The 4,445-nt window shown below is 44.0% G+C and overlaps 1 pseudogene; it reads left to right on the top strand.

The window, feature by feature from the left end:
- Positions 1–1,099: 1,099 nt before the first annotated feature.
- On the top strand, positions 1,100–2,417 carry LOC146159938 (uncharacterized; annotated as a pseudogene).
- Positions 2,418–4,445: the final 2,028 nt, after the last annotated feature.

The raw sequence follows: 4,445 nt of genomic DNA, 5'->3' as shown, positions 1-4,445 counted from the left end.
CGTTACCTCAACTTATGCTTTGATATCACGCCATCTAGTTTGGAAAAAAACACACCGACATTGTGTTTGTTAAAACTCGTAGCCCTTGACAGACTCGTTATTCTGCACTTCGTATTGATAGCGTTTATTTCAGGGCTGCGGAGTCGGTTAAAAACAACCCGAGTCCGACTCCGGCCAAATGTAAGATTTTGTCAAGTTCCGAGTCCAGCTCTGACTCTATAGCCTGTATTTTACCCATTTACGCAACTAAATTAAGGTGGATTTTGTGCAATCCACTCATATTGCTGTCATATTTGATCCTCCACCCGTATTACATGGTTTAAAAATAGCCGCCTTAACAGTTGTAAAATTTGATACTGCACATGCGCACGTCGGACTCGGGACTCGGGTAGTTTTACGCGGTCTTACCCGAGTCCGACTCCGCAGCCCTGGTTTATTTTGATGTAGCCAGTAAACCAATTCGCTCCGGCTTTACTATATTCTCTTTCCAACTCTTGGGATGGCTGCACTTGTATTTCACTGCAAGTTCGTAAGCGAATTCTCGAACCTAAAAAAATTAATCTTGAAAGTACAGCCTACTTATAATTTATGTGATTTAGAAATGATATCACCGATTCTCCCAAAACAAAAAGCAATATGTAGTATCTTACATTTTTTGGAGACAATACGTAATAAGCATCCGCTGACATCAAGAGATATTTTGTCAACTCCTTTTCTTGCAACTCCGTGAATACTTGAGTAGAGCACTGCGGTAATCAACAGAAGGCAATTCATTTGAACCACTATCTTCTAACTTCTGTTTTGCTTTACAAAATCTAGACAATGTGACATGGCAAATAGAATATTATTTTGCTACTGATCGAATCGATTTTCCTTGGTTTTTGTTTCGACGGGGTCAGTTGTAACACCTTTTAAATGTTACAACCAGCGCCGTCAATTTTGTTACAACCGATCCAGGCCCTTCGTTCACCATTTCTTGCCCAGTCAACTGGCTAGTTCATAAAAAGTATGCAATAATAAACTATAATGATTGCTAAATCCGATTATATGCTATGTGATCATCACCATATCCATCAAAGACCACCGTTGCTAAGCCATAATGACGAATCTGGGGCTGTTTGCCAGAAGAACTGGGAGTATTTTGACAGCCTGTCATTTTCAGATATACATCGTCCCCCAGATTGTATTTATGCATTGCTGATGTTTGACCAAGTGTTATTATGACTATATTCAGATTGAATTAGCATACCTAGAACTTAGACCGTGGCCCCCATTAAAAATTGGTTTATACAGTAACCGGCAGGGATAATGAAACGATATAAATAAAACACAACACATAATAAACATGATAGTACATTAATTTGTTATTACAAATTCACTTAATGTGATGGTTGAGCTTGTTTTTGCTCCGACAATGTCCTCCTCCTAATTGTTTTAGTGGTGGAAAGAGCCACAGCCGCATGTCATATTAAATAACCATGAGTCCAAGACAATGCGCTACTTTGTCTTTAGTAACATTATTGTTAAAAACCCACATACACAACGATATATTGATGGAAAAGGGCATCAGCAATGACATGACAATTTCATTAAGCTTAGGTTGTATTGTGGCGTACATGGTTCCGCGTCGGCGCGCGCTTAGCGAAGCGTGCAATTTGCCTTTTTGTGTTGTGCTTTATAATCGAGTGTTGTGTTGCGCTGACCCCTTATTCGATATACGCATCTCGCAATAAAGCATCAACCGCTTCACTGGTGGTGACTCCGCAACTTTAAAACGTTCTTTTGAAGTCGAAGATAGAAGCTGAACACGCCGTTTCGATCAAGCTTCCTACGTTCTGGCCAACACAGCCACGTGTTTGGCTGCAGAAGGTAGAGGCGCAGTTTGCTATTAAGAAAATTGTTGAAGATAAAACTAAGTTCTATTACATAGTTTCTGCGCTCGACCAAGGAACTGCAGCACGTTTAATTGACCTCCTGGAGCGCCCGCCGGCCGAAGGCAAGTACGGCGCAATTAAGCAACGCTTGCTGCAGTCATTTACGCTTTCCAAGCAGGAAAGAGCAGCGCAGCTTTTAAACATGCCTCCTTTGGGCGACAAGAAACCCTCTGTTTTAATGGACGAGATGCTTGCCCTAACTCTGAGACACCACCGTTCTTGTTTTCTTTTTGAACATTTGTTTTTGCAGCACATGCCTGAGGATATCCGGTTAGTATTATTGGCTCACGAGGATACCACAGATCTTCGTCGATTGGCTCTGAAGGCAGACATTTTATGACTTTCTCGCAGGGTAAGCAATTTCGCAATAACAGCGATAAAACTACTGGTATATGTTTCTACCATAGAGGCTTTGGAGCAGACACACGTCAATGCAGCCCACCGTGTTCTTTTCAGGGAAACGACAAGGCCGGCTGCCTGTGATAGCGAAGACAGCCGGCAATATTTTCAGTCTATTTTTTCTTTGGGACCGGGTTTCTGGTCGTAACTTTTTAGTGGACACTGGAGCTCAAGTAGCCCTTCCAGCTACCGGTCTCGAACGACGCACAAACCCGAAGGGTTCCGTTCTTAAGGCTGCAAATGGTAGTTTAATCGCCACTTACGGTTACAAAATGGTTACACTCCACATCCCGGCTGGAGTTTTTAAATGGAGGTTTGTGTTGGCAGACGTTTCACGCCCACTGCTCGGTGCAGACTTTCTTCGCGCTAACCGCTTGTTAGTCGATATTGAAAGGAAACGTCTTGTACACTCAGATGCTTTGTTCTACTTGCCCGTTAAGAGTATATCGCTGTCCACCGCCTCAACTTAACACACTTAATTCGTTGCTTTCTCCATTTGAAAGATTATTAGATAGGTTTCCTAGTCTGAAAATCCCTAGTTTTTCCGATGCCTTGCCTAATGGCGTCCAACACTATATTGTGACCACTGGCCAATCTGTACATTCCCGCGTCAGACGCCTTTCGCCTGAAAAGTTATCGTTAGCTAGGGCTGAATTTCAAAAGATGCTCGAGTTAGGTATATAGTGCGCCGGTCATATCCAGCCCATGGTCGTCACCTCTCCACATGCCCTCGGGTGGTTGGCGCCCCTGTGGCGATTATCGTCGCCTCAATGATGCCACTCAAGCTGATCGTTACTCTATACCCCATATCCACGACTTTACTGCTGCACGTCTGGCTGGTTGTACCGTATTTTCCAAAATAGACTTAATACGAGGCTATCATCAGGTTCCAGTTGCTGAAGCAGACATCGCAAAGACCGCTGTCATCACGCCATTTGGTCTCTTCGAGTTTCTTCGAACTCTGTTTGGGTTGAAGAATGCCGCGCAAACTTTTCATAGGACTCGATTTGTTAAGGTTTGCACTTTATTTAAGGCTGCTCACATGCAACACATAACGCAGCTTTTTCAGCAGCTTTCAAACCACGGTCTTGTTTTAAACCTGCAAAAGTGCGAGTTCGGTAAAGAAAGCCTGGAGTTCCTCGGTCATTTCGTTGACCAGCACGGGGTCAAACCTCTGCCTTCGAAAGTTGACGCAATCAACAACTTTCCTGTGCCTCAAACCGTCAAGGGTTTACAGGAGTTTTGCGGTATGATAAACTTCTATCACAGGTTCATTCCAAATGTCGCAGACATTATGAAGCCCCTGCCTGTATGGTTGGTTCCTTTTATCCGGCAAGCCGAGGTCACTCGTTTTGGACTTTCGAAAAAGCAAAGAATGCACTCGCTAACGCAACGCTTTTGCATCACCCGGAGTGGCAAGCCAGCATCGCGCTCACAGTTGATGCTTCGCAGTCTGCCGTCGGCGCAGTCATCCAACAACTTAAAGAATGCTGCTGGGTCTCTCCCCCTGGCGTTTTTCAGTCGTTAACTGAGAAAACCCGATAAACCAGGTACTACAGTGGTGCCTTCGATCGCGAGTTGTGTTAGTACACCTAGCAATCAGGCACTTTCGCTACTTCCTTGAAGGTCGCAACTTCACAGCCTATACTGATCACAAACCTCTCACTTTTGCATTCAAGAAAGTTTCAGATCCGTGGTCTATCTTACCGCACTGCTGTTACAGGGTTGACTTTGAAGGATATTTCAATTGGTTCTTCCGCAACTACACTCCTCCTGTGCGATGTATCTACAGGTAATCCTCGTCCAATTGTCCCTGCATCATGGCAGAAAAAAGTGTTTGTATCACACCCATCCATCCGCATCACGAAAAAACTTATGGCCTCAAAGTTTGTCTGGCATGGTATGAAAAAGAATGTTGTCCAATGGGCCAAGCAATGCATCTGTTGTTGTCAGCGTTCCAAGGTTCAACGCCATATTCGTTCCCCACTGAAGGACTGCTCGTTTTCAGCACATAAATATCGACATTGTTGGTCCACTTCCACCGTGTCGAGGCCATAGGTATGTTTTTACAATTGTCGACAGATTCTCACGATGGCCGGAAGCTATACCAAT

Source organism: Ascidiella aspersa, chromosome 3 (assembly GCF_963924565.1).
Source record: "Ascidiella aspersa chromosome 3, kaAscAspe10.2, whole genome shotgun sequence".
Taxonomy (NCBI): Eukaryota; Metazoa; Chordata; class Ascidiacea; order Phlebobranchia; family Ascidiidae; genus Ascidiella; species Ascidiella aspersa.
Note: the sequence above shows the minus strand (reverse complement) of the source record. Positions and strands in the feature narration are given on the sequence as shown.